At 41.0% G+C, this 24251-nt stretch overlaps 1 protein-coding gene across 6 annotated transcripts in view; it reads left to right on the top strand.

Moving 5' to 3' along the window:
* The window catches only part of TRERF1 (transcriptional regulating factor 1), a 97381-nt gene that overhangs the window by 5245 nt on the left and 67885 nt on the right, over positions 1 to 24251 (top strand). For all 6 annotated transcript variants that reach the window (XM_030945958.1, XM_030945963.1, XM_030945956.1 and 3 more), the window contains one exon: positions 22755 to 22810. The gene's annotated coding sequence lies outside the window, so the exon portion shown is untranslated. The remainder of the gene's footprint in view (positions 1 to 22754; positions 22811 to 24251) is intronic.

Below are 24251 nucleotides of genomic sequence, written 5' to 3'. Positions count from 1 at the left end.
GCAAAAAAAGTACCCAACGCTACAAAGCAAGTTTAAAACTTGAGAATGGCTGAAATCCTCTGTATTAAAAAAAAAAAGTAATTTTTGTATTTGTTCTCCACTCCCTCCTCTCTTCTTCTCCCCCTTCCCCCCGCCCCCCAATTTTCATTGATGGGGAAGTTTCATTTCCTTTATTTATATATTTTTAGTGTATGTGTGTTTGGGGGGGCATGAGGGTGGATAGGAAGGAAGTCTGTGTTCTAGTTTTTGTATTTAAAACTAAAAAATAGCTAATGCTGGTGTGTTTAGAAATGACTTTAAATACATTTTCCCCAGTAAACCAAAAATTCTGCTGGTGAATAGTGAATATTATTAGGGCATTGAGGGGTTTCGGAACACTTCTGTGTGGGTGAGGGTCCTGTCTGAGTTCCAGTTGTACTAGCAGGAAAGTGTTTTTCCCAGTACTGTCATGTTTCACATGCCAAATCAGAACTAGAAGTGCATTTTCCTGGAAGGATCTCTATTTACACTTGGAAGGTTATGCCAATTACAGTTACATTAGGCTTTTTTAAAAATTTTTAATTCCATACTTGACCTACATAGTAACTTCTTTCATTTTCTTAACAGAATACCCACTACAATCCTGGAATGTCAGTAAGGTAAACCTGCTGTCCTGTGGCTCTAATGCATATGGGTCCTCTTGCAAGGATGTGATCTTAAGTGGGTCTTTGTGAAATGAATGCTGCTAGAGCTTTGCGTAGCTTGAAATAGCCCTCTGTTCTCCAGGCAGAATTGAATACAGTTTATTGGGGAGCAGAAAATACGTTATGAAGTATGTTGTCCATATGTAATAATATTTTTTTCCTCAAAAAAGATCCCATGTTCTTTAATTCTGAATACAGTTTTTAAATACTGCAGGTTAGGAAATACTGCATTGCAAATCTGTGAAAGTTTGGAGACGTAAGATGAGGTGATTTTAATGCACATTTTGATCAGAGACTAAAAGTTATTTACTCTTTTGGACTGTGCAGCAGTTCATGAAGAAGGAGGAGGTAGATGGGATTTCTTTGCAAGTGTCTGTAGGTGCTGGGTGTTGGAGCAGGAGTGCAGCTGGCAGTGCTGCCTCCTGGACATGTACCACCAGTGCTTCATTCTGCTGCTACCTTGCAGCACCTTTCCACTGGTAGAGAAAATGTCCTAGTGGAAGATCTTGTTTGTACCAGAAAAAAACAACCCTAACTAGTAAATAGGGCTGTTGTTATTTTGTAAGCAGATTTGCTACCTATTTGCTCTTTTTGTGATATTAAAATTAGCATTGTTAGCAACAGTAACAGTGTATTAAATAAAATTATGGATGCTGACCAGACTTTACATCGTTCGCAAGTAGGAATACTTGGAAGACCCTACATAGCTAAACTGAGCTTTCTTTTCCCTAAAATGTAGGCTGCCAAAGCCCTGAAATATTTAGGATATTGACTTCAAAGTTTTGTAAACATCATCTCAATTGCTTCTTTTTTAGTCTGCCTCTTTTATATTTTGTTTTATCCTGAGCGTGGAAGCTGGGCTTACCTTGCAGAGAGATGGTGGTGTTTGAGTTGGCCCCTTGATGCTTTCAGCAAGGAGAGGGCTGCACGTTGCACTCTTTTGGGGGCTGAAAGCATCTTCAATGACTCCTAGGCCACAGTGGGCCTTGAAATAGCCCTGAGCTCTGTGGCCATTACCAAAGCTGAGCTGGAGCCTGTAGTCACCTGAACCACAAATACAAGCAGGAGTTCTGTTGCTGCTTGTGCCCCTATTATATTTGGAGGGAAATGTGTGGAAGCAGTTCAGATGTTAACTCACTGGCATGATTTTGGGGGTTTCTTGGTTACCTTTCAAAAGCTTATGTTTAGTGTTTCAGAGGAACCCCTATGTATCTTGGTGAAACAGAAGAAATGTTTCATGTTCAGCCACACTGAGTGGTGCAGCTTTGCAAGAGATCTAATGCTTTGGCCTGCCATGCAGTTCAAAGTCAAGCAAAGGTCTCCCATGTGGTTGCTTGCATGTGTCCTCCTATCTCTGTTTTGTATCTGCAATTTCAGTATATGCTTCCAGAATGATTTTTTTATTCATTTCCAATCATTCTTCAAAGATAACGGGCAAAAAACATCAGGCTGGTTGTGATTTTACAGCAGTAGAAGGTAGACAACTTTGATCTTGTTAAATTAATTTTCTTCATGTGTGGGCTGAGTGTGTAGTGAGCTGATTTAGTTTTTATTGATCACTGTAAAAACGTGAATTCAGCATCAGAGCAATGATAATAAACAAGTACTTGCAGTGATATTCTAATGAGTTTCTGGCAAAAATAAGGCGGAAAACCATCTCAGAGACTGACGTGCGTTAGTGGTGAGATGCTGAGCCAGGATACTTTATTTGAAAGGGTTGAGTAAAGCTGTTTGAAGTTCTAACTCTCCCTGGCAACACACTTGCCGCGACCGGGAGCATGCCGAACGGGGCTAGATGCAGTCTTTTCATGGAGGCATTTGAGTGTCAGAAATGGCATTCTTGCCTCTCTCTGGAAGGGCTTTCACCCCCTGATCACACTAAGGTAAGACAGGTTGTAGGAACCAAGTGTCTGCTTTGTTGTGAAGCACTGATGACCTTTCCATGCCCATCCACAGGAATGCCCTGCAAAATGTCTCCATGTGTTCCAGTAGGTCTGCATGGCAAAGCATCAGGTACTGAGCGGGGGAGTGGAGAGAGGTTTCTAAATTAGCAGGCAATTTATGTCTGGAGAAGTGAGATTCATATTCATAACTACGTTAAACACATATTTCTGAATATGGCAGGGGCATATCTCCATTTAAGATGGCAGTAATTCCTCTAAGCAAAAATATTTGCAGAAGTATGGTCAGGCAAGTTCTCTCTCATTCTTCCATCGATGCTGTGTTTCCAAGACTTGAAGAGGTTTCTCAGTTGTGATGGTGAACAGTGATTCTCTGGTTTTTTTTGTCAGTTAAGCTTGTTGTATGCTGTCAGAGTTCAGTAAATTGGTATGTGAGCAGCATGGATCACAATGAAAAAGTAGTTTGATAACATTAGAAAATGAGAGGCAAATTTTTTTTAAAGTGAGGAAAAGGTTTTTTTAGGACTATGAAATTTTGTAAGAGATGGTTTATAATTAACTGTAATACATTTCTAAAGTTGCTGCTATTATAATGAAAGAGCATGAATAAGAGAATATGCCTTGCAGGTAAAATGAAAAAAGATTTCACCGTTTATACACTTGAAAACCAAAGATGCATTGCAGAGGATGAATTTTACTGCTTCTATATTGCTTGTAGTAAAAAGTTGGTCTTTGAAGTTGAAAACAGCTTTAGATTTAAAGAAATAATACACCTGAAAAGGGAGGTTCACAGAAAAAAGACATTGGATTAAGTACTGTTTTGTTAATGAAAAGAATGTAAGTTAAGCCAAATGTGGTTGCCTGCTTAGTAAGGTACTGCTTAACATGAGTGGGAATGATAAAATAGTCTTAGCAGACTTTTATTTCAACGATTTCCAACTTTCAGAAGTTTTAATCTGGACGTTGCATGCACATACATAAACGATAGACTAATACCACAGAATTACTCTAATTTTTGAAAGGAGCTGTACTTTGATGCTGGAAGTCTGTCAGCATACAATCCTAGGCTAACTGCTTGATCGTTAGTTAAAGTAGGCATTCATTAAAATAACATGGGCTCATCTGGTTTTAAAGGCCACCTCTCAGCCAGTAGGCGACGGTCCAAAACGAGTAAGGTTGCAGTGCAGACATTATAGGGCAATGGCACATAGATTGCTACATAAAGCTGGCTGATGGGAAGGCTTCTGTCAGATTGTGTGCTCAGTATTGGACCAGATTTTCAATTTTTAGTCATCTGTAGCAATGCCTGCTCTTGTTATAGTTGGTTGAACTACCTGTGTGACTGTTTCAAGAAAGGTGCAAGGTTGGGTCTGCGTATGACTGACTGCAGCTCCTTGTTGTAATTATTTTACTCTGTAACAATTGTATTCTTCTAGTTGAAGTATCATAATTACAAAGTAGATGATGGGCTTCAGTTATTTAAGGAAAATCCTTAAGTTTGAGCCCCACACTATCCTTTGCATAAACAGCTCTTTTTCTTTTCTTTTTTTTTTTTTTCAGGTAGAACTTTTACTTTCAGGTTATTTCTGGAAAATCCGTACTGCTAATTATGTAAATTGCAAGAAACTAAAAAAGAGAACAAAAGAGTGGGGCATCTTATTTTAGGCTTCAGCAAATGCAAAGTCATATGTGGCCATTACAGCTATCTAGAATATGTACCTGCATTGTTCTGCTACTGCTTTTGTTACCAGTAAAACTCAAACTGGGCATTTCTCGCAGGCTTTGTACATTAGATTGCCAAATGTGGGAACTGGGAAGTTTTTCCAGTAGCAGGGTCAGCTTGTGCCCCCTGGAGAGTCCCTCCCTGCAGGGCTCCTTCCTTGCATACACAGAAGTTTCTTGCTGAAAGCAAATGTAGGGCTTTCTTTTTTTGGTATGTTTGTTTTTATGCTGTTGTGTAGGCAAGCGTGTGTTTTCTTAGGGCAGTCCTCTACAAGAGCAGCAAGTTTTCGTACCTGCACCTTTTGCCTGTTCAGGCAGTAAGAAGCTCTCCTTGAATGGAGGAAAGGCAGATTTCACACCTGCTTGCCGATCAGAGAGAGAGGAGAATGGAAGAAGTGGTGTTTGAGTGAATGAACAAACTTTCAGGCTGACTCAGTGATACACGTACAGGGTACACCGTAAGGATTAGTCACCAACTTACAGTAAATCTCTGTGGCGCTTGCTGGGGATGTGTCTCTATGGAGCTGCGCTCAGCAAGCCTTGTAGACTGAGAATGCAGGTAAATGTTATTTCCACAGTATTTCCCCAGTGAACAACAACAACAAAACGCAGTGAAACTCAAAGGCTTGTAAATTACTAAGCTAAAGGCAAAAAAAATCTTTTGGCTATCTCATGGTGCTGCTATCTTCATCTGTGAAACTGGTAGGAAAATGAATAAATTATGCAACGACCTCTTTTTTACTATTTAGAAACCTGTGCTTACATGTTATTAGTACTGTTCTACCCTGTTCTGTGCAGGTTGGTTTTATCGCGGGTTGTTTTTCTTTCAGTAGGTAGGTTTCAAGCTGCATTTGTGTAAAACACCAATTTAAAGTATGGCAACAGAATAACAATTACAGGGAAGGATATTCATCTGTTGAAAACACTGTTTTCATTTGCCAAACAGAAATTTCAGGAAAATTACCCTCCAGGTTGAATTTTCTTATAAATGTTCTCAAGTTCTGAAATTATTTACTGGCAGAATAGGTAAGCGCAGCACTTAAAGCAGAGTTCCTATTAAGAAGTTACTTCTTTGAGGGGAAAAAGTGGAGGGTTTAATTTGAAGAAAGTTATTATTTTTAAAAAATGGTAAAATTTTTATGCAGCATTTTCTGAGTTACCCAAATTTAGGTTTTTTGTACTTTCAGATTGTTCTTTCAGCAGTTTTTTCTGTTTGACTGAAGTTTTTTGTTTGTTTTTTTTCTCTTTTTTTTTGTTAATTTAGCTGAGCATCTTTCATAATTCTAAGATGCCCTTTCTCTCTGATCTTCTGACCTGTTTTGCTTGGCTTGTTTAATCTGTCCTTAGAGAATAGTTAATTTTGTCCATAATCAGACCAAAAAATCCTTTACAGCTGTTAAAGTAAGATTTTTTTTTCCTATTCTTTGTTTAAAATTGCTTCCTCCAAAATAAAAAAAAACCCAAACCAAACATCTTGTTGAAGAGTGAGAACCAGACTGTGCTGGCACTGCTGGGTGGGACGGTGCTGAGGGTGCATGCCTGTACAAGTGGTTTGGCTCACTGCTCTCCTGGTGAGCTGATCCTGTCGAAGGCTTCGAGTCTTCTGAAGAGCAGCAGTGAAGGCTGAAAGCATTATTAAGTTTTGGGGTTATCTCACACTGTTTATTTGAAATGGAAGCCAAGCAATTTACATATCTCTGTATCTTGGATCTGAAAAAAAAAAAAAAAATTTTTTTTTCACTAGCCTATGTGTGGAAATGACATCACAGCTTACATCAGCCATGCTAAATTCAGAGGTTTTTTCTCCTCCCTGTTGGGTTATTAACTGAGCATTAGCTCTGTGCTGCGAGTCTTTCTTTGCTGACTGTGGCACATCGATAACTTCATTGTAAATGCTCTGAATTTTGTGTGATGAGGAGAAAGGAAGATCTGGTGTAAAGCCTTTTGAAACTGGTGGGAATGTAGCTCGTTTCCTTGCTGTGTGTGCAGCCAGACTGGGTGGCCCCCTATGCCGTGTCATTCCCAGGATCCCTGCTGCAGTGGAAACATCCAAAAGACCGCACTGTGCCTTTTGGCACTTCTGGTGACCAGGTCAGGAGTTTGCTGTGGCACATTGTTGGGTAGGTTATGTCCCCATAGCCCTGCAGGGCAGAACCTGATCTTGTGGGACTGAATTTTGAACTAAAGCTCTTATGTTGTTGCTGAATGTCCCATGTGCAAAGCTGAGCTCCCTGTCAGGGGGTTGAAAGATCCTCAACTCTACCAGAAATCTCCAGATTTTGGAGCTGCCTTTCTGGGGTTGATGTAGGGCTACAGCTGTGGCAAAGTGTAAAATGGAGGCATAGGGGTTTCTTGTGAGAGCCTGAGGACTTGGGAGGAGGGAAACAAAAATCAAATTAAAGTTGACATTTTGAAAAGTTGATTGCTGTGTTTTTTAATCATAAAGCAATTTTTAAAGTAAGTCACTTCCCAGAGGAAAAATAAATACATTAAGAAAAGGGAGAAATGTTCAATTTGGGCATTTGAGTGCAGCAGACTTGGTAGCGAGCTGGTGGTGGTACCAATGTGCACTAAGACAAAAAGACAATCATTGTTCTAACTCTCCTGCTAAATTTCCAGCCATAATGCCCTATATGTAGAGCATTTTAATTTATCTTTACTATTTTGGGAGGGCTGAGGCTATGGGGATGGGATTCATCCCAGTAAATTAAAAAAAAATAAAAAACCCAAAACCACAGCGAAACAAGCTCATCTGACACTTCAGTGGATATGGAGAGATTTCCCTTCTTGTGTGTCTCAGTCAGCCCTCTCTGCCCTGGGAGAAAGGCAAGGAGGCCTCCAGGGACCTCCAGCAGGAAGACTTGTAGGAACAGCTTTGGATTGAGCTCATGGCATGCAAAAGTTACCGATATCCATTCACACACTTTGTATTTTTTTACATCTCTTTTTCTGCCCTAGCCAGGAGCAAGGGGATGCAGGGGGAAGGGCTGAGGGATGTGCTGGGTTGGTTGGAGTAACCCTGCGCGTTTGAGCGGTCAGTGCTCGCACACGCCACGGAGTGCTGCAATTTCTTGTCTCTTTTAGAGCTTGCGAGGAGCACTTCATTGCTGCAGTTACTTGTGTGGCCATATGCTATTTTTTTTTCTTACATATGTTCTCTGATAATTGTCAGTAGCAGGTGCCTGTGAGCCAAGGCAGAGCAGTATTTAAAAATCAGATGCTTAATGGGATTAAAGAATTGTGTGAGTTAAGCACCAGCAAAAAGACCAGGTTGAAAGCATTGGCCTCTGAAGGTTGTGTTCCTTGCAGAGCAGCAACGTGGTTGGTAGCAGTGCTGGTCTTTCAGTTCCACCATCCACTTGTAGACCTTCATGTGACCTTCAAGAAGTAGTCAAGAGGTCTAGTTTTGGGTCTTTATATGTGGTTTGTCTAAATCAGGGAAAAGACAAAGTCCCTTCTGAAGCGTGTACTAGCCCCCAGGAACAGAATTGGATATGTGTTGCATCCTTTCTTGGTGACTTGGGTGGTACAGGGCTGGTTGGAGATGTGACATGAAATCTCAAGTCTGGCAGACTCCCACTCTTTGAACCTGCCTTTCCCCCTGAGTTTGCCAGGCATCCGAGCTGTTCAGGTTGCATAACTGGTTGTTGTTACATTGCACATTTGTGCATTGGGTCCCATGGATCATTGCTGTGATAGTAATTGTTGATGTTGCATCTCCTTCCATCATCTGAGAAACAGCCACGAAGAGGAGGATCTGGGGAGATTTGTACTCACTCCGGACTTGGAATGATTCAGCTGTGTCCACTGAAAATCATTTTGGGGCATTGCATGACCAGAATCCCCCATTATCCATGATATTGCTGTCACATCATCTTCATATCTCCACAAATAGCTCTCTGAACTACCACTCCTTCTGTGTTTCAGCTGGGGGAACTGGGTGTAACAGATGTCTAGGTGACCAACAAGTCAGAAGTATCTTGTATTTCAAAGTGTCAGGAAAGACATAACGCCCCTAACATTCTTTGGGGGGTTGGTTTGGTTTTTTTTTCTTCATTTGTGGTAAAGAACTAGTGAAATATAGAGCACATATGGAAATGGCAGACGTTGTTGGGTTTTTGATTTTTTTTTGTTGTCCTTGTTTCTAAAATTAAGCACACAGGAGTTTGTGAGATCTTGCAAAGAATTTAAATCATATTGCACAGTCATGTGTTCAAGGAATCTTTTTAATCTAGTCACACATATAGTGAACGGATCCAGATTTTAAAAAATACATTGCAGTAAGGAGAGGTAAACCAAACAGGATAAAGACAAAAGGCTGCTAAATATTTTTGACTGTACTTACCTAGTTTAGCTTGCTGCCAGTATTCTGTTTCTTTTTTGTTTGGTTGTCCTTCACGTTCTTCCTATGTAAGAAAGAAACCTGTGGTATGAGCTGTTCTGCTTATCCCTTGCATAATGCTGGCAACTGAGAATTGAATCACACGACTTAAAGTAGGTCTGTCTCTGTGTCAGAAAACTAACAGTTTCTCCTTCCTGTGGGTGGACATCCATGCACAGGGGTAGTAAGCTTTTATTCTGCCATGGTGTGTTTCTGTCGTATGTTTCTGAGCTGGATCGTAGGAGGAGGAGTGATCTCACAGCTTGACCACAAGTGCACTTGGCAGTGCTCACAGGGGCAGAGCTGGTTGCCGAATTTGGGTCAGCGGGACAGTATCCTGGTGAGCTGTCTGGCACAGGACCCTCTGAGACTGACTAGCTGTATTAATTTTCCCTAATCCATGCTATATATGCAATAGAAAAAACTTTCTTGGGTGTTTTTACTTCTGTGTCTGCAGAACGTCGACCTCGGACTACTACAAAACCTTTTAAATAATTTTGATGGCATGTCCTACACCACTTCAGAGCATGAACTACTCAAATCAGGCATGCTGAAGTCAAGTCATCATCAGCTGTACATGATTGTTTTACTTGTTTCTCATGGTGAATTTAATGAGGCAAATACATATATATACACCCATGCACAAGGCAGATCTGAAAGCAGTGAACACAGGCATATGCATTGTGTTGTAATTGTTTTCTCTTGTGGGTTTTGTTATTATTGTCCCTTTCACAAACTGTGAACCTGTAATTTTTCGTGTGCTGTTCTTTCGCCCTCTCTCCCAGAGAGGCTCAATCTATCATGTTAAAAGAAATCAATAAAAAGTCTAGAGGTTTATTTATAAAGTAGAGCATAGAGAGAGGGTGCAAAAATTCCATTAAAATGGCAGTTTAGCACTAGCTACATCTCTTTGGGACTAAACTCCAATATTTTAAACTATTAAAATTGTTACAAGAGTGCTTTTAAAGTGCCACAAATCACAGTAAAGCTTTCTAGCTGAAACTTGCCTTTATATAGTGCACTAGAATTTAGCTTATATATGTTTTTGGAGTGTCTGATGGATGCTGCCCTCAAATACCATTTTAGCATCCATTTTAGAGCTTTATTACAGTTGATAATCTTACAGGTTTATTCTTAAGGGGAAATACGTGAATGTAAGAAGTCAGAATTTATTTTCCTTTAGAAATGTGAGTGTACATATGTCTTTGTGCAGATGCAACTCTGAGCAAATTAATTATAAGTCTATAGGCTTCTAATGTAATTCATCAGGATTGCCTGGCTTGGCACATGCTACTCGGTTACAGGAACTTATAAATTCCTGTAGCTGTGGGCTATTTTATGACATAGCAGTTTTCACCAGTGATGTGATGGTCATCTATTCCATGTTTTCTATCCAAAGAAATAAATGTGTCCGTGTGCTCATAAATATGATGCTGGAAAGTTTATGGGATAGTGTCTGTGCTGAACCTCTCAAATATGAGAAGTAGTGTGTCTGAAGTGTAAGCTTTGCCTCCACTCAGCATGTTTTTGAATCTTTTTTATTAGCTGAAGAAGATTGGTCTTGAAACTGTTGAGTTTAAAATGCAAATGGTGCTGTATAGTTTTGTGTTGTACCATCTTCTGTCCTGGGATAAAATTGTTTCTAGTGGAAATGCCCTTTATTTACTTCAAAAATACCCATTAAAACATTAAAAATGATGAACTCTTATTTGGGCCAAAGGTAGGCTTTTCCTTCCGCAGGAGACAGTGCTGGCTGTTGGAGAGTGTGGCTCTTGGTGGGGGCCGTGGGAGCAGACTACATAAATGAACATGGCAGAAGGCAGATGAGAAACTCCAACTCACCACACATTTGTGTGTGGTGAAAATCTGCGCCCTGTCACGCAGTCATGTCTGTACATACAACTCAACAACCCAATTCACCATTCCTGCATTGTTCATCAATTTTTGCTTTTCTTACTGATCCACAGCCAGTTCTAACTTACTTCTTGCTGTTGATTGTGAACATTTTCTTCTTTCCTTGCTATGTGGAGTAAAGTAATGATCCCAGCAAGCTTAAAAATGGCAAAGCTATTAACACTGCCCTTTCACTGTTAATTAACATCTGAAGTTTCAGAAAAAGGGCTCTAACCTGTGTAGTTTTTGTGTGGTGGAGATGCTAAAGGGAAAGCACTAAAGCTTACTTTTCTAAGCACAGACAGCTAAAATCTTTTCTGTAAGGTGCTTCTCAGTGTGGAAAAGGAGAGCCTCTAGTTGTGTTATAGAGCCCTGAGCAGAAGTGATAGTTAGCATCTCTGCTTTTGAAAAAATAAGCAAGTGATGTTAATGAGGATAAAGCAGAACAGCATCATTCACAAAAATTAGTTTCCTATGAAGTCTGAAGTCAGCAGCCCACTGAAACTGGGATTGCAGGTGGGGTAGTTAGGTTTGGCCAAATTGGGTTTGCTGCCAGCTAAGGTTGGCATCCCAACTCTGCTCTTCTGTTGGGGGGGCTCCTCCTCCTTCCTCTCCCTCTCCCTGGGCTTGCTGAGGCACGCTGGCTCCCTCACCTCTTGGTGCTGGGCAGTGCTGCTGTGCCCAGATCTGCGCCGAACACTGATGTAAGGAGGAGAGTCTAGTGAGAGGTGGGGGAAGAGGCAAGTGAGAGAACTCAGCCCAGCCCAAAGCATTAATCTGCAGCCTTTGGGAGGCATTTGTGGGGTCAGGGTACTGCAGCAGTGTGGAGGTTGCCTGAGATCATTTAGGAAATACGATGTCCTTGAAGAGAAATGAGGTTTTCCTCTCACTGTGCCATGCTCGCAGAGCTGTTGTGGCTCTGACTCCCTGACTGTGTCCCTGTCGGCAGAGCAGCCAGTCAGTGAGCTTTGAACATCCTATAGTTCAGGCCACTAGTTTCCATTTCTTCCCCTTCCTCCCAGTGGTGGACGTGTCCTCAGTCTAGCAGGATGTTTGTCTCCTTGCACCATGGACTTTTCGTAGATCGTAGTAAAAAAAATCTTGACACAGTGTTGGTGCTGTCCTTGAGGAGAACAGGCTGCAAGGGGAGGCTGAGCTGGCTGTGAGCAGCTGGCACACACTTGGTGTAACAGGTTAAATCTGTTGGGTTGGGTTGCTTCTGCTCCTAAAATGTCCTTGGGAAGAGCACTGCTTTTAGCCAGCTGCTGTTGGGGTGAGAGTCTGGTCATACACTGGCATCTGGGTCATGGTCTTTGTGCTGAGCTTGGGGTGTGAGCCAGCTCCCAAAGAAAGCCCCCAGTCCATCAAGCAAGATTTTCCTATTATATTTCCTATTTGGGGCATGGTGGTGCCCTACTTTCCCCATTGGGGGTGGAGGAGGGGGTGGTGTGAAGCCATTTTTGTGGGTTTGCCATAGTGAGGAGGTGGTGTGTTTTAGGATGTTGTGAGGACCTTGCTGAGTCAAACAGCTATTGTGTAGCTGCTGGTGGCTGGAAAGAATTGTCCTCCTGGAAGTGTGATATTTTATAAATTTAAGGTCTGATTTTCCTAAGTGTGGCTCTCTTGAGACACTTAAGTCACTATTTAATCAAACTGGCAAAACCACGTCTTTGGCTTCGAGGAGTTTTGCCTACCAGCTCTTTTGATCTTACCCTTTCTCAAGATGCTGTGGAGTACCTGCACTGGCCCTCCCCTGTGCTTGGGGTTGAGCCCACAGTAAGTGAGGGAGGACTCTCTCAGCTTTTCTGATGCTTATGGCAGAAGGGAGGAAGTGGTAGATACCAATCTTGCCCTCTCACACAGCCTTCCACACGCATCTTGCTGCTGGTGGCCACCCAAACTGTCCCCTAGAGATGCTGCCCTACCATGACTAATTTCCTGGCTTCTAATTTGAAAATGCAGTTATCAAAGTTATGCCAAGTTCCAGCTTTTGTTGTATATGAAAACCTAGAAAGCATACTTCTGGGAAGAGGTGTTGGAGATCGGTTGGTTTTGGGTATGTCTGGTCATTGGAAGACAGGAAGGGGATTAGTAAGTGTTGAGGATTTTACTAATTTAATTGGTGTACCTTGATTTCAAAATCAAGACTTAGTGCATTGGAAGTAGTAGATGCAAAGTCTGTAAGGTACAAAGACTAATCAAAGCTGTGATTGCTAAAAATTTATACTGTCACTTGTAATGCCATAAAAGCTGAATATGATTGGTGAGATAATCAGCCTGTGTGATAAACAGGTTATCTTTCTTCTGTTGTTTATACAAATAGTTTTGTTTGTAGTATTTTGTGGAGTGCAGTATTAAATGACCGTGCATGTTAGACACAACTGTTAGTTAAACTTCCTTGGGAAATATTTTGACTAATAGATGTACAAGCATGTGAATGTAGTAAATTCTTTATGAATTGTTTTCCCAGCTATAAAAATGTTCTAGTTAAGGGAAATAACTTTTCTTAGTAAGTAAATATTACTCTTAAGGATAAGATTTTGTATTTTCTTATGTGTTTTTCCTTTGGGGGATGTGTGTGTGTTTTAAAGAGGAGTGCTAAGTGAGTAAAAATTCATGCTTGGAGTATTGGTGAGTTGGTAATGCAAGGTCAGATATTTGTATTACTTATACAGCCACTAGTTTAAAAATAAACAAATTCTAATATGCATTTCATGTATATAAACAACTACAGATGTTGTAAAATATGAAGCAGAGAGTAGAATAACAAAGGTAAGCTTTAAATGTAGATGGACAGAATTAACTGAGACGGCTGGGGAAGCAGATTTAGAAAAACGGGTATTGAGATGGCTCCTTTCTTTATTTGAGCAATTCAAATGTCAGTAATTGTCTAGAAGGAAAATTTTATGGCTTATACAGTTTCAATATCTGAAAACTGTTTTTACCAGATTTTGCATTTATTGGTGGAGCTATAAATAAATGCAGAATAATTTTGCTGGGCTTCATGGAGTTCTTGCAGATCAGTATCAGCCCAACAGCTTTCAGAATCTGGCCTCACTTTCTCCTTTGCTGGAAGAGACAGTTCCTAAAAACTGTGGCAAAACTAGCTAAGCATTAATCTTGCACAAATTGGTTAATGAGGGGCTTTTTTGTTTTGTTTTTAATTAAAAGATATCTTTTTCAGACAGACAGTTTCCTGGGAATGCTGGGAGAATCAGTTAACTAAGCAGTTTCCCATTACTAGTCTCAGTCCCAGCTTTTGAAAAAGCAAAATACAACCTCCCCCTGCCCCAGCCTCTGAGAAGCCCACCAGACAGACAGCCTTCCCTCTCCAGGGGCACCCCAGCCTGAGCACCCCTGAGGGAAATGTGCAGCACAGAAAACTCAGCAGTTTGGTAAATGACGTAAAGGGGAAAATAAAATTCTTGCTGTTTCAATGTGGAAATCAAGAGAGAAATATCAAGGTTGGCTGTATGTTAGCCTAAAAATCAAGGTTAGGAAGTTCCTTGAATAGTATGAACTCAGTTTTTTTTTGCAGGGAACTGCTTTTAGATTGCCTGGCTCTTTAGGAATTGGTTGATAAATTTTAATTTTAGCAAAAAATGAGTCAGTCAGTTACCTAAAATAACATTTTTGTTAATGCCTTGCCCCAGTGTAAAGCATTTGAAGTTAAAAAAAAACCACTTTTTTTTTTCCTATATTTCTTCTGTCTTTAAAATTGTCTGTATGATCTGCCAGCAAGCTGTGAAATGGTTGTGACACTCACTGTCTTGACTTGTGTCTTGTATCGAGACTCCACGGCTGGGAGTGCAATCATGCGATGAGCACAGTAGTGAAACACATCTTCATTGCTGCATTTAGCTGCTTTCTGCCCTTTTCCTCGTGGGCTTTGGCTGGATCAGGACCACAAATTAGCTTCTCCATACACTGCTTGTGACCCTTGACTGAACAGGGTAAAGGAAAGAAGAGATGGACTGTGTACTCATAGAGACACTACAAATAAGAGGACAGTTCACCTCTTATTTTAGCTTCTGGAAGTGCAACTTTTATTGAATTGCTGTTAGGGGAGGCTTGGTGAGATGTAAAATGGACTTGTCCTGACTCCCTCCAGTGATCCCAGCACTGCCTGTCCTGTGTTTCTCGGGTTAAGTAAAGTAAAGCGAGGCAGCAGGAAGCAAGGACGTAAACTTCTCAGAAGAAGGAAAATAATGACATCACTGTTTTTTCAAACTTTGAGCCATCTTAAAGTTCTAGAGGTGTTTTCATCATATCTATTTCATGAGGAAAAATGTGTATTTTTCATAGCACTTGATGTGATCATATTTTTAACTTTTTTACAGTGCTGGCATTTACAGACGTGGCAACTGCTTTGAAATAGTGTTTCTTTTATTACAGACCTGATTAGTTGGGAGGGAATGGGAATTAGAAATTTTTATAACAAGTACTGGCAGTATCTCACACCCCCCCTTTAAATATCTTCAGCTTTTTTTTTTAATTTGAAGTCATTATGTGAGGTGCATGTTATCCACTGAAATAGAAGTACATGAGGCAGTTGGAATTCACCATTCTTGTGAAGTAATCTGTTTCAGCAAGAAAAAGGCTGTGAAACTTTTAGTAAAAAGTAAAGAAAAAAAGTTCTGAAAGTTTCTGACTCTGGAAACCCACTTTTTCCTCTGAAAATTTTACTTGTTATTGTAATTCTTTAAGGAGGTTGTACTGCTTTTGAAAAAATTGATGCTGAATGAATATCATGGATAATACAGAAGCCTTTGTAGGATGTTCACTGACCTACCTAAAAAGCCCAAGATAGATAATTACAACCTTTGGTAGTCTACATGGAAATGTATTTTTGCAAACAATTTTCCTTGCAAAAAATACAAACCGGTTACATTTTGGAATCTGTACGTATGTGGAAAATGGACTGTAAAAGAGATGTCTATTTCAGGCAATTTTTGATGAGTTCCAGATTAAAAAAAAAATAAAATTATGGCATATTAAATTATTAGGCATCTTTACTAGGGTGGTAGGAAGATTTATGGTGCAATGAAATATTGCTGCAACCTAATTTAGAACTTGACAAATCTGGTTTTATAGGGTTGAATTATAAGGGATACCTCATTACTTGTGGGGAAGACTTCTTTTATTATTATTTTTGGCACCCTGGTCTTCTCTTTGGTTGGGCTGTGCTCTGTAGAAGCTGCTTTGGGCAAGACGTCTCAGCTGATCCTTTTTCAAGGGAGCTGCGCAGGATGAAGTCATAATTAAGGATCACATCCTGGCAGGCCTTTCTTACTTACCATGTGTGGTTGCTGGTTTCAAGTTAAATGCTTGCAGTCCTCATTGCTCCTTGGTCAGAAATGTAGTTTTTCTTAAAATCACGGATTTGTACTTCATTGTGAGATACTCCTTACTGATAGTGAATATCAGATACTTTATATAAAGTATCAGTAGTTACAGAAAATTTAGCTCCACCAAAATTACATGTGTGCTGCCCTTTTTTTAATCCTCTTTTCCTTTCTTCTGCATGCGGGCCTCTTGATTGCACAAGGGCATGCTTTGAGCTTAAAGAGGCAATTTATGTGGAGTATGACCTGGCATTATGGCTTGCAGCAGTAAATAGAGAACATTAAAAAAAAATCCCATTTTTTTTTCACTTTAGGAAGTCTGTAAAAATTTTGGGGTAGCAAATACTTCGATCCTCTTTGGAGACTGCTGATAATATTCTTACAGTGCTGTTTACAGATTCTCAGTTGAGAAAAAAACTTGGAAACCAAGTTTGTGCATTCAGCTAAACTGAAGAGGAAATTTTACCTGGAAATAGTATTTCTTCATTGTGTAATACTGAGTTTCTTGTGTGCATTGTTTCCCCCACTGAACTGACATGCAGAGTGATGGATCTTAAGCAAGGTGCACACACATGTAACTACATCTATAAGCACACAGAGGAGCATGTGACAAAGGAAAACAAAGCCACAGGCTTTGAGTTCAGACAGTAAATCTTTTGAGGACCTTTTCTCCTCATTTCTGTGAGAGAAGTCTCAGCTTCTCCCAGTGCTGTCTGTTGCCTGACCCTGTGGCTCCACAAGTGTGCTGTATGAGGTGTTGTGCCTGCCCCACAGGAGGAGTAAGGCATTGCTGGATGGCTTATGTGGTCAGGTATGAGGAGCAGAGGAAGTGTTTGCATTTAGGAGACTCTCATATTGAATACCTAAATGACCTACTGGCAAGCGCAGCTTCATACATTTAAGGAGAGTCACAGTTCAGTGTACGTTGAATGTGCACTATGTTATGCACTTAGCTTCAGCTATAAACCATTTGCTGAGTTTTAGTGACTCTGATGTTTAGTCTTTTTCCCCCCTGTCCGTGTTTAGACATTAATAGCCAAGTATTTTGCCTCTGTATGTAGCCTTAAGTTGCACTTTTTTCTGATGTAGTCATCAGATCAAATTATTTATAAAATGAGGACATCCTTTTGGACTTCATGTGTAAACAGTCTTTTAAATATGTGCACAAGCAGAGAGATTCTTCTCTGTTTATCCACAGTTGAAGGCTAACATTAATAAATGCTAACATTAAATAGTGGGTTTTTTCCCCCCCTCGTTATTCACTGAAGTTTTCCCTTTAAGGTTCAGATTCCTTCTCTAGATTACTCAAAGAGCTTTCCCCTTGCCCTTGATCAAGATACTGGTTGTAGTATCTCTCTGCTACTGTGATTATTGTGAGCTAGAGTAAGCAAGTGGTTTTTCTGGAGTGGTTCCTGCTGGACAGGTATTCATCAAATCCACGTCTGCAGTGCTGGCACGTGTGTTTGAGGGTAGATCTACTGTCTTCAGGCAGTATGGTGACTCCAGGACTCTAAATTCTGGAATTACGAGTGAGAACTGGAAACATGCCACCAGCTCAACAGAGTACCATTTGAAATTTCCTTGGAGCCAAGTTTGTCTTGGGCTTGGCTTATTTCTAAGATACCTCAACAGGCAACACATTTATAGTATGGATTTGGGGATGGTGAGGAGGAATTCTCAATAAAGCTCAGAGGTGACTGATGATGTCTCAAACTGCAGCAGAGAGACTCTCCTTTTGCTCTCTCTGCTTTTTGAATATGTTTTGCTGGAAACCTGGGAGGTGCCCATCCAAGATGCTGCCTTCAGCTGGAAGGGGAGATGGAGAAGCAAGCAGTAAAAAGCAACTGAGAAACGTGCATCTTGCTTAGTTTTTAAAGGTACCTACTGCTGTCAGGCTAATTTCATTTGTGTGTTTGTTTCAGCTTTCTGGTTTTTGTTTTTTGCCTATTTTAACCAAATTTCAAACATTCTCTTAGCCAATGACAGCAAGGTTTGCAAATCAAAACCAAATCTGAGCATAGCACTACACTTGAGTGAGCTGTGCTAATCTAAGACAAGCTTCTGTTTCCTGCTTGGAGCTTCTCCCCCATGCTCTCGTTTGGCACATGTACAGCCCTGTGTGCTGACAGCCACCTTTGAGGCACAGATCAGTTAAAGAAGTGTCTGTGGTGGCAACTGCTCCAAGCTCAGTATTTCATGTGCTTATTGGCTACCTACTGGTGGTTAGGAAGTAGATATTTGGAGTCATGTAGGCTAGAGTAAAGTCCTACATTTGTGAATTAACATCCGTAATGGAGTGATATCAGGTCCTTTTTGTGTTCTTATGATCAGACATTTCTGCCAATGAAAGTATTTCCCATAAGAAGTCAGAGTGCAAGCAGTGTGTGAGCAGAATATTTTAGGCAGTGAATATGTTGAACTGATAGTCCTGCGTAGCCCAGCACTGCGGTTTGCATAAAAGCAGCCCCTTAAAGACCCTGTGGTCTCATGTTCTATCAGCAACTCTCTGACTGACTTTCACTTTCCCTACAGCACATGAAGAGATAGAGAATTTGCCATCAGTTTTCTCTCCTTGCATTTTTCCAGACAGTTTGGCCTCAACAAATTGTACAGCCTCCCTCTTGTCTGCGTGGGAGAGTACAGACTGCTGCTGGCGGCAAGGAGGAGAGATTAACATTCATCTGTTCTCACCCCACTCGCTTTTCCATCCCGTGGGCATGGGAGACTTATGAATGTTCTGCTCCTTTGGGGTGTGTTTCTACTCATTGCCCTGATGGGAAGACCACAGAGACACCGGTAAGGTTGTGCAAGTTTCACATTGCTGATTAAATAGGCATATGAGGAAGTGTAAAATGCAGTGTTTCCCTAGAAGAGGTCAGAGAGGAAGATGGAAGGACTGGCATAAGCCTTAGGTTGCTCGCTTGCTCAGAGATCTCCTTTTCCAGAGTCTGTGCACTTCGAGGGCTTGCTTCATGGAAAGTCTGCTTCCTCACTCAGGTCTTCCATGAAAAGTGTGTTTAGACACATTTTGAGAAGTCCATTCCAAGCAGAGATACTTTCTTCTTTGATCTTTACTCTCTGTTTTAATGTTGTATGTATAACCAGAAAATCTGATGGAGAATATGGGGAAAGAATTTATGAGAGGGGTTTGTTTATTTTTGGGGTTTTTTAAGAAAAGTTTTTTCTGATGTAGAAGCTGAAGTTGATACCGTATAAATGTCTGCAGGAATGGTATTACACTCAAATGTAAGATAAGGAGTTTTACTTTCACTTTGTGGCATTGTGAGGGACAAGGAAGGGTTTTGCAATCACATCTTTCTGAATGACCCTGCTGCAAGGGGAGCTCTCTCTGCCATTGTCCTTTGGTGCCCATTTACCCTGCCTAGGAGTCAGGTACTGTGGTGGGTGCTCATCATGAGGAGTGGTGTATCTGCTTGCTCCTGCTTCCTTCTGCACGACACCAGCCTGCCTGTGCAGGAACAGCAGTGGCCTCGTTGTCTCTAGCATCTCCTGCTGCTGCCAAATTTGGCCCTCTCAAATAAGAGCCCGATGTTCCTTCTCCTGCTGCTCCCCATCCTAAATGGGGAGTGGTTGATAAGTCAGCTTTTGCTAATTTAGCACTGTGGAAGGTTTGTCTTCGATGGAATGGGGTTGGGAGGTCTTGCTCCTGCTTCACTTAGTAGTTCCTGCAGGAGAGAGGGCAGTAGGCCTCTTCCCATCATTTCCAGTGCTAGCCACTGCCTAGTGGGATGTGATGAGCCAAGTGCCACTGCCACTGGCTCGGAGGTGGACAGCAGTTGTGAGAATTGCAGAATCTAGGGAGCCTTATGAGTGGGCAACCAGCACCTTGCATGAGGTGGTGGAAGAGTACAGATGTGGTGATTTTTTGAAAGGTACAGTGAGGATTTTACCTGGGGTATGCATGTCTGTTACTTACAGTGGCAGGGAATTTCTATAGAGCTTGTTTGAACTTCAGAAAGGATGTTGCTAACAGGCGTCAAGTGTGGTGAGGTCAGTACAAGAAGAACAAAACCTCCCATTCAGATAAAAGCAGGGGAAGGGAAATACTGCCACGTGTGGGACTGCTTTAGGCTAAACTGGTCTGTGCAGTAATTTGTGCAGCTCTCCAGAAACGTACTATGGGTTTGAGCTCCCCAGCTCAGACAGGTCTATGTTCATGTTCCAGGCTTAGGGAAAGCAGGAACGTCACCATCTGTGTCCTACTTCATTTGAAAAAGAAACTTGAAAAAAAATCTTGAATGCCAGCCATCTGCTGATAGTGCATCCAAACTTTATCCTGGTATCTGGGGACAGAGGAGGAGGAGGAGAGTTTCTTAGGGGAGAGGCACTGTTGAAAGAGAAAGAGCTGCCTGTACCTGGGGTGCTCCTGGATCCAGAAACCATCAGGGGAGCATGTGCAGGATGGCTTGGCATCTCAGTGCAGCCACTTTCTGTAGTACCAAAACAGTCCAGCCTAGAGAGAGTGAATCTGAGTCCCATCCTGCTGACAGTCTGCAACGCTTGATTTATGGATTATTAAGAGGAGATTTGAGCATTTCTGTGAAGTGAATGCTCAGTGATAAGTGGTTAAAAGCCACCATACTGATGTTTGACACAAAAGGATAAGTCACTTTTTCCTTGTAGTCTGGTCATTGGGCATAATATTGTTTCAGAAATACATTGGGTTGTGGTTTTCTACAAGCTGCCTATGAAAATAGGCCCACAGTCTCAGTGGGAACCAATATAGGCCCTTGGCTGGACACAGAGCAAGAGCAGACTTGCTTCTCTTAGATTCTTATAACAAGTCTCCCCCAGCAAATGCCCACTGAATTTTGATTTGGTTATGAAGGTGCTTTTTATGAAGTCAGCATGTGATGTTTCTATGTTGTATTTTCTTCTCCCCTGTATTACAGCAGTTGAGTGCTGCTTCTGCCCTGGTGGCTCTGTGTGAATGTGAACACAAGTAAGGCAGCAGAGAGTTAAAAAAAATCCATTAATTAAAATATTTACATTGGAAGCTGCAAAACATTTACTCTTTGAGTAAAACAAACTTCCCCATTGTTCTTGTATGATTGCTACAGTTGCTCTGAAAATAGCCAGGAAGAGGTTGTGCTCTGAGGAATTTTACTGGGCTGGCAGGGGAATAGGAGGGTAGGGATACTGAAGTGGGCTCTTGGTCAGTGGCTCTCTTTGTTCAATCTTTCTGTAACGTGGACAGCAGATCTCTTCTTCCTAAGGAAAAACCAAAAAAATTAACCAATTTTTTTAAAGAAAACAAACCCCATAGTGGTGTATTAAGTTGTCATATTATTCTGGCAATGCCAAAAAATTAATGATTATCAGTATAATCTGAGAAAATGGTATTTACAGGATGAAAGGTTTATTTTTTAGCACTTATAAGAAAAAGGAAGCACCCCAGAGATGGCAATTTGGACGCTGCCTGGGGACCCACATGCCGCCATCCCCATTTTGGGGTGGGGAAATGGCAGTGCAGTGTGGTGAAGGATGTCACCTCTCGGTGGCACTGAGCCCCTGTGGGTTCCTGCTGGGGTCTGTTGACATCATGGCTGCAGCTGCTTGGTGTTGAAAAAAAACAAGTGAAGGTGCACCTATTTTTTCACTTTTTTACTTTAGGCAAAGGGATACCTTTAGTAGCATCATAACAGAAGAGGTAGGCAAACATGAAAGCTCTTTGCTTCAAATGCTTTAATTCCCACTGTACCTTCCCCCAGATAACTGGATTGAAAAATTAAGCATTGTTTGGTTGGTTTTTTAATAATATTCTCTTGTGTGCCATTTCACCATTGCACATTTCAGACCTTTTTCACTCTGGCACTGGACTAACAGGTTTCTGGACTTGGTGGGCAGGACACTGGAAGGGCTAAAAGAGTGTGAAGGGATTGGTTTGTTTGGTTTTTTAGGTCCTTGATTCACACTTCTCACTCTAGGCAAACCCTCAGAATTTTTCACGTTGCCAGATGGGAGGTCTCTCTTCTGCCCTAGTGAGTCATGGACTGGCTGGATTGCAGGTCATGTCGTCTCTTCTTCATAGTGCCGTGGCACAGTGTTTGTTCAAGCCTGAGTCTATCCAGACTGTAAATTTTATTGACAATTTTAGGGTTGCAAATTTTTTGGTTAGGTGTGTGGTATTCTTTCATCTGACCCCAAGTATGCCAGACTGTGTCATGTTTACTTATATTATAAAAACACCTTGGTTGCTTTGAAAGGTTGGTCTGTAAAGGAGTTAGGAAATTAAATGTACTTGTTCGGGGTAGGCATCATTTAAACTTGAGCATGAGAGTTTTGTTCCATCCATTTCTTGCATGTTTTACTGTTATTTAAGAGAGGTTGCATGCTGACAGTTTCTTGGCCTGGAGATAAAAAGTGCTGCTTACCCAGGTTTGATAGTCTGATGGAAAATTGTCTCCACGATGTATAACACCACTGGGATTATTTCTAGCCATTACCGTTGGTCTCATTTTACAACTGTTCACATTATGTAATTTGATGCTCATTTAATTTAATGAGAGGATGCTGCAGACTTACTTATGACTCTGCAGGACAACCTGGATGCTTTGGCCACCTCTCTTAGCCCTGTCAAAGGAGGAAGAGCGTGTTTCTTACAGGACATGTTACAACATCTTTAATGCCTTTATTATCCGTGCTTCCCAAATTGCCACAGACAGGAGGGCGACTGGCCTGGGGTGTAGATTATACTGGAATGGCAGGAGAACTTTAACTTTTTTTTTTGTTTGTTTCTTGAACTGCTTATTAGACTTCTGTTGTAAAGTTATCAGGAGGTATTAATGGGCTTTTCCTTTTGTTGCAGATGGAATTTCATGGCTTGCTGTATTTTGAATAGGACGAGGAGATGTGTCTGATAAGGTAAGAAAGAGGGTAAGACAAACATGTTCTTATACAAAGCTGTCACACTGGATGGTTTTTTGGATTGAGGATAATTTTTATTTTCCTGGCAGAACCATGCAAATAATTGTGATAATTATTTTTAAGTTAAATCTCTAAGCCTCTAAGCTTCTGAGCAGAAACCATCTCTGTTCTGTACAGCTTCTGACCAGTTCTTTCTCCTGGTGAACTGATGTACAAAGGCCAGAAGACAAAAAGCGGGGCACAAGGGTTAGCAAGATAGTCACGCTGTTATTTTAGAGCTTTTTTTTTCAAGTAACAGAGGATGTAGAGAAGTTTTTCTTTCATTTTGAGATATTGCCTCCCCCCACATCCCCACCCCAAGATATTTAAAAGTTCAAAAGATTTTTGAGCTGTTTTAAGTTCTACACTTTAAAACTTGTTTTTCTTGTTGCAGTATTCTCAAATTTGGACTGGTTTTTATTAGAACAATAGGATATATGTGCAGAAATGCTCTAGATTTGAGTTTGAAATTAGTATTTGCTGTCCCTAATGTGCTGAAGGAAACTGCAAGTTTGCTGAGCTTTTAAAATTTATCTTATAATAGCATTTTTAAAAGGTAGTGTTTAGGTGGATACTTTTTTCCTTATGGTTTCTACGTCAGAGGTCTCCACTGTTAGAGAGGAGTACATGTCTGTAAAACTCTTAGGTGTTGGGAGAACCATATTCAAACAACAAAAAGTCAAGCACAAAAGTAGTATTACCTAGAGACTGTCACACTGTCTTTCAATGTACAATCCACGGTGCAGCTATCCAGCTCTATCACTTGTTTGTTTCTTTTTTGTCTCCCCCTTCTTCCTGAGTTCTGTACAATTTACAGGCCTCAAAAATTCCCATTGTTCTTTTTGGCTTTTGGTTGGAAAATGTTATGGAAACAGCTAAATGCATGATGCCATTGTATGGGGATCAGGACTAAATGACTTTTTCCTTGGATTCAGACATTTATCTCTTGTAGACGCTCTTGAGTTTTTTTTGGTTTTTCAGGGGGGTTTTTTTGTTCTTTTTTCATATAAGCTTTGTTTTCCAAGGAGGGTGGATTTATTTTTGGAGGGTGACTGCTCAAGCAAGAACTGAAAACTTTGAATGACTCTTGGCACTGTGTGGTATATGCAAGAATCAAAGACTTGGTGGCTGCCTGTTTTTTCTTTTTTTTTTTTTTACAAGTATTAGACATTTTGTCCATTCAAACCACCCTCTTTCATGCCACTGTTGGATCTTGTTATGAATATTTTATCTAAAGGCTTACTCTCTACACGAAGGTGGTCTTGTGTGTGTAGAGTTGGTAAACCCAGCTCTGCAGGTGAGAGAGCTTGCAGTGTGCAGCACTGTTACACAAAGCTCCTCGCATACCTCATTTGTTATGTAAACAAGCTGCTTCACTTGCACGTGTTCCAACCAGTCC

The sequence above is a fragment of the Camarhynchus parvulus genome, chromosome 3 (genome assembly GCF_901933205.1).
Source record: "Camarhynchus parvulus chromosome 3, STF_HiC, whole genome shotgun sequence".
NCBI lineage: Eukaryota > Metazoa > Chordata > Aves > Passeriformes > Thraupidae > Camarhynchus > Camarhynchus parvulus.
Note: the sequence above shows the minus strand (reverse complement) of the source record. Positions and strands in the feature narration are given on the sequence as shown.